Here is a 12,826-nt window from a genome sequence, read left to right as displayed (position 1 = left end):
CTAAATGAATAAAAAAAAAAATCGAATCAAGTTGGACTCTACATGTTTTGTTTGGACGCAGTGCAGCTACAACTCCATGAGAAGCCTGCCACACACTGCCTGACAAATGTTTGACGGTTTGCCTGCCTGGGGCTTAGGACTGAGGCCTGTAGGCTGCACACTCGTACTGAAGTCAAAGATAGCAAGCATTTGAGTCCGGAGGGGGCAGCCACTGGTCAGAGAGTCCAGGATGGAGCAGGCAATGGCTGGTCATTTATGAATTGTGTAGGGCACTTTAGGGAGTAGGGAAATTGACCATGTACTTGTGTGCTCCTAGCTAGGGTTAGGGTGAAGCTTTCGTGCATGGCAGCGATCTGCTTGTTGAGTTGTAGCATTTGGAGGTATCAGGAGGCAGAAGGAGTGGCCTTGGATTCTTTCTTTTGAATGCTTTTGTGTCACTCATTCTCTCGTGTTTAGTGCAGCTGCTGACCAAACTCAAGTACTGACACTGCTTCTTTTTGTTTTTTTATGTGTGTTTTCTTTTTTCAAGTGCGTTGCAGTTTGAACGATGGGAGTTGTGCAACTCTTAGCATAAACGACCATAATAATTAAATCTTATCCTGTCTGATAAAATCTGCTATATAATTTTTTTTATATATTTAAATAAATTTTATTTTATTTTATTATTATTAATTAAAAAAAATTATCTTCCTGTGTTATTTATCATTATTTCACATCATCTAATTAGAAATGTATGCACCACTAAAATTTGATGGTGGATACCTTTTTGATTCACGGAGTACACTCTGGATTACTATTTCAATTTTGAAATCATCTTATCTCATATCGTATTAGAGTCATAGTATATTTCACCTAATACTTATACTTTTACCTTCTCCTTAAATATATTTTATTTTTCATCTTTTGACTTTCATCATTTAATTCTAGAAGTCATGTATATTTTTCTTCTATTAATTTTATCGAAAATAATACACTACATGAAGGTCTTGGCATGAAACACAACATGACAAACGTAACAGTCCACGTATATCATGCCACGTGGCCTTTTCGATCGAACAAAATTAGGAGGAAGACAAGAAACTATTTTTTTCCTCCTCTACGCTCGTCGAAACTCTTTTATCCTCCTCTGCACCCGCCGCACCTTCTTCCTCCTCGAACGCGGCTGCCGCCACAGCTTCTTCCTCCTCTGCGCCCGCCGCACCTTCATCCTCCTCAAACATGACCGCTGCCGCAGCTTCTTCCTCCTCTGCACCCGTTGCACCTTCTTCCTCCTCATAGCAGAAAGCTCTCCCGCCGCAGCTTCTTCCTCCTCGCTCGCAACCGCCCCACGAACGCGAGCACGCTTTCTTCCTCCACAGCAGCGAGCTTCTTCCCTCGTCGGCTTGAGGCTTCTTCCCCCGTCTACTTGAAGCTTCTTCCCTCTTTCTCGGCTCCTCCAATCAACCGAGCAGGTAATCACACGTGTGCCCTAATTGCTACAGGTCCAAGCTACCGCAGTCTACTACTTGTGATGTCTATTGTTTCATTCAAGTATTTCCTCATATTTTCTCATATTCTAATACAAGTCTGGGATTCTGATACAAGTTTTCACTAATTAAAATTAAAATTTTCTTGTTTGAATTTAGGTCCTAAAATTGTCATGGAGCTAGTAATGATTCAATCATATGTGCTATTGAATGATAGTGATTTACAAGCATTAGGTGATTCGTCAAGCAATAAGGAAATTGATACTCCACAAGTTGGGATGCATTTTTCATTTGAGGAGGAAGCTCGTGATTTTTACAAAATATATGCCCAAGGTATTAGTTTTGGTATTTCAAAAATGTACTCCAAAAAAGGCGATGATGGCCAGCAGAAGTACATTTCATTTGAATGTTCTAAAAATGGTAAGAACATTCAAAGAGTTAAAAATTTCTTTTATCCTAGACCTTGTAGTAAAACGGATTGCAAAGCACACATAAATATTAAAGTCCAGGATGATGGATTATTTCTCATTACTATTATTCACCTTAAACACAATCATGCGTTAAGTCCAAGGAAGTCGAGACATTTTAGATGCAACAAAGTATTAGATTCCCAAACTAAGAGGAAAATTAGAACTAAATGATCAAGCGAGAATAACATTGAGTAAAAGTTTTCAATCATTTGTTGATGAAGCAGATGGCTATAAAAATTTATCGTTTGATGAGAGAAAGTGCAGAAATTATGTGGTTGAAGCACACAAATTAAGACTTGGGCATGGTGATGCAAAAGCCTTAAATAATTACTTTTATCGTATGCAAAATAGAAATTTAGATTTCTTTTATACGATTGATGTAGATGAAGATTGTCGTATAAGAAATATATTTTAGCTTATGCTAGATATAGGGCTTCATATAAGTATTTTTCTGATGTCATTATATTTGATACTACATATCTCTCCAATAGTTATGATATGTCGTTTGCTCCATTTGTTGGAGTAAATCATCATGGTGAATCCTTGTTACTTAAGTTGTGGCTTAATATCTAGGGAAGACTCTGAAACATTCATTTGACTATTTAAATCATGGTTGGCATGCATGAGAGGACGAGCTCCACGAGGTATTATTACGGATTAGTACAAAGCCATAGAAATTGCAATTCTTGAGGTATTTCCAGACTCGCATAATCGCTTATGTCTTTGGCATATAATGAAAAAAAATTCAGCCAAGTTTGGTAGTCATGTCAACTATAAGTTGATAAAGAAAAATTTGAAAAATATTATTTATAATTCTTTAACTTCTGAAGAATGTGATAACAATTGGAAAAAATTGATTGAAGATTTTAATTTAGAAAACAATGATTGGTTGAGTTCTTTATGGGGTTGTTGTCATAAGTGGATGTCTATGTATGTGAAAGATAAATTTTAGGCTGGGATGTCAACAAGTCAAAGAAGTGAGAGTATGAATGCCTTTTTTTATGGTTATGTTCATTCGAAAATAACTTTGAAGCAGTTTGTTGAACAGTATGACAACGCTTTGAAAAGCAAGATTGAAAAAGAAAATAATTCTGATTTTACATCTATCAATTCAATTATTCTGGTCATAAGTGGTCATCCAATTGAAAAGCAATTTTAAAGTGTTTATACTAATAAGATATTCAAGTTGTTTCAGGATGAAAATAGGAGTTTGATGTTTTGTAACACTTCCTTTGTGAAGCAAGAAGGGTCAACTATCTTATATGAAGTGGTGGAAATTGTATTGGGAAAAAGGGAGCAACTCCAAAAGATGTTTCATTGTTGGTACAATATAATGAGGTGAACTGTGAGATAAATGTATGTGTCGTCTCTTTGAGTTTCGAGGAATTTTATGTAGACATATGCTTTCTGTTCTTATCAAAACAAATGTCACTAGAGTTCAAGAAAATTATAGTTTGGAACGATGGTGCAAAGAGATTAAACGTCAGTATCAAGGCATCACCAATATTTATGATGATTCTTATTATCATGAAGAATAAAGATAAAGATATAATAATCTTCAACCCTTGATACAAGAAGTCCATCAGCTTGGGTCCAAAAATCTCGAGAGATTCTCTATTTTAATGGGGATATTGAAAGATGCAAAACAAAGACTCATGGATATTAATATTGTTGATTCGTTAGATGGTGATCATGATAGCAACATGATATATGGGGAATCAAGAATTGAGAGCAAGAAGTTTCACACTCCATTAAAAGTAAGATCTCGTGGACGTCCACCAACGAAAAGAAAGCAATCTAAAGTTGAGCAAATTGTGAACAAGGCGACGGCAAAGAGTAGAAACCAAGCTAAGGTTTAATTGATTATACTTTAGTTTTATGTTTTGGATATAATTGATTTTACTTTTTTGTTATTTGTTAATATTGAACATAAGTTCTTTATCGACAGGGTGTGAGAGGTGGCGGCAAAGAGCAAGAAGATTTATCAAATTTCGAGCTATGTTCAAGATGTTGCAAGTGAAAGGAACTTGAGACAGTTCCTTGTGGTATGAAAATTCCTGCTATTCTTCAATTCAAGATGCAAATTGTAGAATGAACTGAAACAAATGGATTCCATTTCAGGTTGCTGTAAGTTTGTGGGTTGCTGCTATCATAGGGACCTGGTGCAATTTCCTAACTGTTATTTATGTTGGTGAGAGATGAAAATTCGTTTATTTCTATTTCATGTGATACTTTGGCTCGAGTTTATCAAGAATTAAGAAATTATACAACTTGTTACTGAAGTTTTGTCAAATTTGATATATGCAGGATTTTGGCCTATACCAGGTTACAACTTTAGCTACTCGAGTTTAGGTTTATGCATGTGATCATCAGCTCTGAGTCGAGTCCTCCTACAAACTATGATAAAATAACACGAACAGGATTACGTGTGCTCATAAGAGGATGACTTGATTTCTCTTACACAAATATTGAACAAGTCTACAGTTTAATACAAAAAAAACTACTCCAAATTTGTGAAATACAATAAATTGAACTCAGTTATCTTCATCTGAAGAGAAAGCAATGCGTGTGACAACTCAAATTATCCAACACATCATCACCACAAGTATTTGTCTAATTCTTCTCTTTGTTTTATCCAATTCAAAGAGTAACTTGCAATTTTCGATCTTCAACTCTTTCATAGTATTCTCTGCACTTCTGGCATTAGCCTCCAACTCTTTCATTACATTCTCTACACTTCTAGCATCAGGCTCCAACTCTTTCATTACATTCTCTGCACTTCTAGTATCAACCTCCAACTTGGTTATTCTTCTTAGCAATTCTGGTATTACTTGTGTTGATCTACTACACATCTCATCATCAACCCATGCCCAGAAACCACACCCCTCTCCACTCTGTGATTCCAAGTTATTTATGAGATTAAATGCCCAAGTATGGCAAATCTCCTGCCTGGGTTATCATCAGTCCATGAGATGATGATTTTCGTCATTCGTCCACATCTGCATTTCGGTGTATTGGTGGTGTAGTACTTGGGCATTTTTAACCTGCAAGGACAAACATACCTCATAAATTAAGAGGTAACACTTTCAAAAATTATTGCATTCCATTGATCATTCTCTGAGCATAAAAAATAAATAAGTTATTTCATTTCAGACAAATCAACAAGCTTTTTTTAGAAAAGGTCAATAAGCTTTCTCCCAAAACAAGCAAGGATCAGGATGATAAAGAAAAATTGACTGCAATTCAAGTAATATTAGCAATGTTGGTGGAGGATGAAGCACCCTGCGATTTTTTGCATTCACTGCGGCTGAGGAAGAAGCTCGGGCGGTGCTCGTTCACTGTGGCAGCTTGTGTCGTTGTTAGGGTTCGGACAAAAAAACTGATGAAGAGGTTACCTGTAGCAGAATGTCTGGACCTGTCGCAATACCAATCCACGTGGTTACCTGCTCGATCGATTGGAGGAGCCGAGGAAGAGGGAAGAAGCTTCAAGTAGATGGGGGAAGAAGCCTCAAGCCGACGAGCATGGGCGGAGCTTACATGGGCCCAGTGTAGGCAACTGTCCACACTGGACCGGAACCAAAAAATATATTAATACTAATATTATTTTTTCCCTAATTGCTTTCTTCCTTTTTTTTCTTTTTCGCCTCTTCTCATCGATGAGGAACGATAACCCAGCAGGCCTACCTCGCCGTCGCCGAGTTCGTCTCCTGACTGTGTGAATTTTATAATCCTAGAGAGGATACAAATCGGCAAGATTAGTCACAAACGCAATCGTTCCTCTGTTTTCCACTTCAATTTATCGCCGACGAGCTCGAGCGGGGTGATCGGCTCCTGCTTCAGCTGCGAGAACTCCTGCGACTCATGGGCGGCGCCTCCTTCCAAGAGAAACAACGGCGGCATGAGGAGGAAAAAAGGGTTTTTCGTCTTCCTCCTAATTTTGTATGGCCGAAAAGGCCACGTGGCATGGCATACGTGGACTGTCACGTCTGTCATGCTGTGTTTCATGCCGAGACCTTCATGTAGTGTATCATTTTTGTAATTTTATGCTTGAGGCATATATCCTACACTACTAACCTATATTGGATAGTTAAGTTATCTTCAGGAATGACCTTGCAATCTTTACAAATCTTTCTATTTCTCTTCCTAACCATTAGAAAGTCAATTTGTGATTTATTGTTCTCACTTTTGAACGTGATCAAATGCTCTTCTCTTTTTTTAAAAAAAAAAACGTATTAGTTCGTATAAGGTCATATGCTATCACAAAATCCAATATAATTTTTCTTTCTTCATTTTCTGTTCCAAACTCATAACCCCATACACCTTCTCATATTCTTCATTTTTCACTTTAACATGTCCATTTAAACCGCCTCCTATTAAAATCATTTAATTTGGTGGAATATTTTATAATATTTCATCTAGGTCGTCCCAAAATATTGATTTGGTATTTTCATCTAATCTTGTTTGAGGTGCATATATGCTAATTATGTTCATAGTTTCTTTCTTCATTACTATCTTAAGAGCTATAATTCTATCCTCTTTCTAACTATTCTTACAACTTCATCTTTTAGTAAACTATCTACAATGATACTCACTCTATTCTTATTTTACTCTTTTTCTTATGTACCATAACTTAAAATTTGACTTCTCTATCATCTTTATCTTCTTGCCTATCTATTTTATCTCTTGTACACACAAAATATTAATTCTTCTCCTAATCATCATATCTACTACTCCATTACTTTATCAGTGAAGGTTTCTATATTCCATGTTCCAAATCTTAGACTATTAGTTTTCCTATAATAATTATTTTTATTCAACTTATGGTGAGAGAACTTTTTCATATTTAATATTATACCCAAGTTCTCATGAAGATGTAGCGGTCCTTACAGATACGTTACAGTCAGACTCTGCATTACGAACTCTTGCATATTTATTACTACATCCAAGTTATAAAGATGTAGTGGTCCTTGCCAAAACGTTATAGTCAGATCCTACAACATGTTCCTTCTTGGGAACAACCTAGCATTAGTACAAAATAATTTAATATATCCATTCATTGAACATTTGCCATAGTTTGATGTCAGTTGGCAATTTAACGCAACCCTCCTCCTTTACCCGAGATTGAGACCGACCATGATGGGTTTTTCGTCTTGGGCGAAGTTAGCTTTGATATGAACAATGTCAATTATTTTTTATCTTATTGGGATGGATACAGAATTTTAGATGGGGAGGGAAGACCACTTATTAAATGAAGAAAATAATTAATATATATTATATATAATTTTTAATAATAATAATATAATAATTTAAAAAATAAATAAAATACTTAAAATTAATATTAGTACATTATCAAAGAGGGAATATAAGTTTTATAGAAGATATATTCAATTAAGTATCAAATATAATTCTTTAACTAAAAGAAATTTGACGTTCTTTAAAATTTTCTAAGTGATAACTTATATGCTCACATTTCTATCTCAATATATACCGTCAACTTGTCTGAGAGAAAAACATCCTCTATTTTACTTTGAAATCTTATTTTCATGATATTCATCACAGAAAATGATTGTTCTACAATAGTAGTGGAAACTGAAAGAGTAAGCGCAAGTATGATCACTCTAAAAAATGAGGTTGTATGTAATAGACTTGTTAGGCTTCACCATCTATTGACAAAATGGTTGAAAGATTTTTGTAGTCACACCCTTTGACTACATCATACTTGTAATGCTTCAATTGAATTTTCAATTATTCGTTTTCATCTCTTGTAAAATCTTGGACTTAAAACTTTTCAATTAATTTACATATATCTATGTACAACTCTGAAAGACTCCATCGCATTTTGAGGATTTAAGACATTACTAAGAATGAGTAATTTCATAGCATCATCACTAAACGTCCATTAATTTCTAATAACTGTGAATCTATCAAAGCATAAAAGAGGTCTACTTGATAATGATGCTCAATGGTGAAATTGTCTTGACGAGCATGCATTAAACATTTTAAAGTTCAATATTTAGAGCACTGAAATCAAGAATGTCAATATTTTAAAGTTCACAAAAAGGCATCACTTTTACAAGCAAATCATCCCACTTGTTTCATTCATCTGTTAAAGTAAATTATTTGTAGATAATACAAGTTTCATTGCATTTATAGTATCCTGAGACTTACTTTGTAAAGCGTGACAAAGGATATCCGTGTTCCCCATAATCTCTTTCATAAGATGCAAGATGAATATAAAATCAAAAGAAATCATTTCATCATAAATAGATGTTGCATCTGTTCATTAAGCAGGAAGTCTATCCTTCATAACCTTGAGAAATATCGTACACATGCATTAAACATTTTAATTAGGCCTGCCAATGATCTCAAATGAAGAACTCCAACGTGTATCAACAGCTCACTATAAAGTACCTATATAATTAAGTATACGTCATGTCTCAAGTTCATTAATAGCAATCAAATGTGTAATGTCACCCGCATCCTTCTTCAATTCATCATCACGCTTACATGAAGAACCAACAATATTAACTATAAAAGTTAATCTATTAAAAAATTGATGAATAGGTGTCATATTTTTTGATGTTGCAATTAAAGCTAATTGTAACTAATGAGTAAATTAACAATGAACATAATAAGCACTTCTATAATCTTTTATAATTAAAGTTTATAATCTATTAAACTAACCGCATATATTACTAGCACAATCATAGCCTTGGCCTCTAATATTTTAAACATCCAAATTGTTGTAACCCAAAACATAATATATAGTATCCTTTAAAGTCAAAGCCACAGTATTAGATATATGAACAAGCCCAAAAAAATATTCTTGAATGAATCTGTTAATATTCACAAACCTCAATACTATAGACATTTGCTCTCTTTTTAACTCATCTCAGGTTTTATCAACAATTATGCAATACTTGGTAACTCTAATTTTTTCATGAATTGTATTTTTCACTCTCACTAAAAGCACATGAAGTATTTGTTTCTAAATATTGTGAATTGTATACTTGGCATTTGTTGGAGTTTTCAATTGCCTTTGAAAGTTCGTCATTGTACATGGTTAGCACATCCAAAAATTCAAGAAAATTACCACAATTAGATGAACTAGATTTCTCATCATGGTCTCTAAACAGAATCCCTTGAAGTGCAAGCAACAACACCACATGTATGTGAGACTTTAATCGAAGATGATTAGTTATGACTTGTTCAACATTAAAATTGTTGAATCTCCTTGATATATGTTGTGGTTGGTTCATCAAATCCTCACATGCCTTTTAGCATTATGATGGGGTGAAATACATTATCTTTCCCTATACGGCCTAGGAAACCACAAGCTTTTCCATTTCAAACTTTCTACCAATTATCAAATCCATCAATAGTAAGTGCAATTTGATTTGAGTATCCTAATAGCTTGTTAAAGATAAAACATGTAAAGTAATATGTTTTATCTTTAGCTGATGAATACTCCAACCAAGGAAATTATTCATATCAACCAGACTTAAATCTTTGAGAGTGCTTAATATTTTATTTAATGGATATTTTCAAAGGATAGGTTGATATGCCTTCATATTCAAATAAGCTTGACAAATAGCCTCTTGTTGGTTAAGATGATATTCTCAAATTTGTCGACGCAATCCTGGACCATGCTTTTAAAGAATTGAGATCAACGTCTTCAGTTTCTATATTTTTCAATCTTTTAGGAGGAATTTCAAATGGAAGATCATTATTATTTATTCTTGTCGATGGGGCTATAGGAGTTCATTTGCTCCTTTTTGAAAATAAACTTATCAATCCTGTATAAATTTAGTTCAAATAAGTGAATAATAACAACCATTTAGCCAATGAAAAAGTCTAATAACAACAAATAAGTGAATAATAATATTATTATTTCATCAAATATTAAGCCAGTAATTCCAAATAGAATAATAATAATAATAACATCAAAAAAACACCAAGTTTTTTTTTATCATTTCTATCAAACATTAAACCAACAATTCCAACTTTAACTATTTAGACACTTTAATTTCTAAAATCACAAAATTAGATTCGAATGCTTAAAATAATTCAATCATTTCTAATTTAAATCATCGCATATTTTCTATTTTAACTTCAAATAACACTAAACTAAGATTCAAGCAACTATTTTTTTTTTAATCCACGAAACTAGTTTCAAAACTTAAACTAATATTTTCAAACTTGGCATTTACAATTCTAATGCACCGAAACATTCAAATTAAATATCGAATTGTACGTCACTAGAAATTCAAAATTCTCCAATTAAACAAGCTAAAATTTTTGAAAAATACCCAAACAAATCTGAAAGTTCATTTGATGCCTCAAATTGATGCAAAGTTCGTACCAACATCCAAAGATATAACAAATATCACTTATTGATATCAAAATCAAACCAAAATCCTACAAATCATTCCAAAAATTTGTTCACCCTCAAATAACCTCTGAATTCTCAATTTAGAGCTGGAATTGAGTTATAAACTTCCTAAAAATCACCATCCTAGGTTGCACGATGGTCGATGACGATGAACAAGTTCATGCGCAGCTCCAATGCAAAATTTAAAATTTTTATACCAAACTATCAATAGAAATCTTAGGTCGCGAGCTTTCCTAATATGTAATCAATTTCAAAATCCGATGGTCGGTAGTGGCACAATCGACGGGAAAGTAGCAGCACGGATTTTGGAGTGAATCGAAAAAGATTTGATCGGGAGAAAGAATGTAAATAGGGAAGATTCAGTTAGCCATCCCTGTCATTTTAAACCCTAGTTATCAATTAATTATTTATACGTAGACTTTAAACCCTAGTTATTAAGAAGACAATTAATTATTTACACGTGGATTGGCAAATCTGAGAGCGGAAAGTTACTATGAGCTCCTCTTAATAGACCGCCGACGTTTGAGTTAATATTCAAGCTTGTCTGCGAGACAACTATGCATCAATTATTAGATGCTTAGTGGACTAGGGTGGATTTACACATGGGTTGGGGGGTGGCCCCCAGTCCATGTGTAAATTCATCCTTGAATCTAACTCATGTATAAGCTAATACTTTTTTTCGATCATACTGAACCAACCCTTTATTAATAATCATAGACATTAATTTTTCATTCACTCTAGAAATATTGATTTATGATAGTCTATTCATGAAATAACCATTCATATCCTTATTCAATTTATTGGTTAAGAAAATTAATTTTTCAACAATCGCTCATATGAATAGAAATTATGGATAAGTTTCAAGTCTCAAACAAGAGTTCTAACGAAAGATTATTGCTTCGATAGAGGTAGCTTGTGACTTTAAACTTTTAGTAGTGGAATATGATCACATTTACTTAGTTGTCCAATGAATTATGTCTACATTGTTCAACAATTATTGTAAACTAAGACTATCTTAGCTACACAATTACCCACCTAGGCTTTTATTGATTCTCTACTGTCTCCATTTTGTCCATGAACATGGCTTGAGAATTCATAAGTGCTTATAATTTTGAAGTGACCCTCGCTTTGCACTTATATAGTTTATCTCTTATTAAGAGTATACTATAATACCCCATCATATCCTTTGCAATACAATATAGGAATCTTTAAGAGAATGTGCTCACCCTATACCCATTTGTAGATCGCACGTGAAAGGCTTTCTAGAAAAATGAATTATTCTTTGTCCATGAATCTGTAAAGAGTCAAAATAATCCTAAATAGGATTTTATCATTGATTTGTAGCAATATAAACAAAACAAAATAATGAACAATGGTAAATCAAACCTAAATTGAGGGTCATCACCTTTGTTTGTTGTTACTAGAACAATACGAAGATCATGAAGACAAGAACCATTTCTGACAGGTTGATCTTCCGAAGAGCAAGGTGATGACAATCGTAATCTTCTTCCGGATAGGATACGAAGAAGTTTCATTACATAACATTTCGGGGACTCTAGTGTTGGTACAGGGAGCACCAGTTTGCCTTTAAGATCTCGATATTTGATAATATACCTAGGTCTGGTCAGTTTGACCAGGCTAAAAGTTTCAATTGACGCTCTAATGCCAATTTTTTTTCTTGGATGGTACAAGGCTGTGGAAGGGGTCACAAGTAGGCCATGTTTCATGTTGCATCATGCTATCCTTAGGCTTTTCGTCTCTAATTATGCTCCAAAGCCAAGATATTCACGTCCTATGAATAAAATACACAAAGAGTAGTCATCCAAACTAAAAAAATAAAAATATATAAAAAAGTAAGAAGATAACCTAAATAATGCTTGATCGGCGAAAATCATAAATACATGATTATTGTCAAATAATAAAAGATCACTACAACAAATTTGACTTTCCGCAGCGCGCAATTAAGCTATCCGCAGCGCACATTGCATGCTGCATAACTCCAAGCTGTTGAAAGTTATAATTCATCCGCAGCGCGCAGGGCGCGCGCTGCGGAAAGTTGCATCCGCAGCGCACGCCCGCGCGCTGCGGAAAGTTGCATCCGCAGCGCACGCCCGCGCGCTGCAGAAAGTTGCATCTGCAGCACGCGGGCCGCGCGCTGCGGAAAGGTGCAATATTTCACAGCACGCATCCCGCGCGCTGCGGAAAGGTGCATTCGCAGCATACACCCCGCGCGCTACGGATAATTATATTTTTAATAAATACACAAATATATATACAAATAAACCTATATACACAAATATATAATACAAATACAAATAAAAATATCACATACAAATATCATTAGCAACAAACAAAATCATTACTACAAACAAAATTCATCTTTACGCTGCAGACAAAATCAATCCAAACTATAAACATTTATAATCGAACATACAAATACCACATACAAAAATTCATCTTTACTATAAAACTATAAACATTAGCATTAACACTATAAA

This window comes from Curcuma longa, chromosome 1, assembly GCF_044706935.1.
Source record: "Curcuma longa cultivar G26 ecotype Majalengka, Jawa Barat chromosome 1, ITB_CL_G26_1.1, whole genome shotgun sequence".
NCBI classification, from domain to species: Eukaryota; Viridiplantae; Streptophyta; class Magnoliopsida; order Zingiberales; family Zingiberaceae; genus Curcuma; species Curcuma longa.
The sequence above is the reverse complement of the archived record's forward strand: the minus strand, read 5'-3'. Positions refer to the sequence as shown.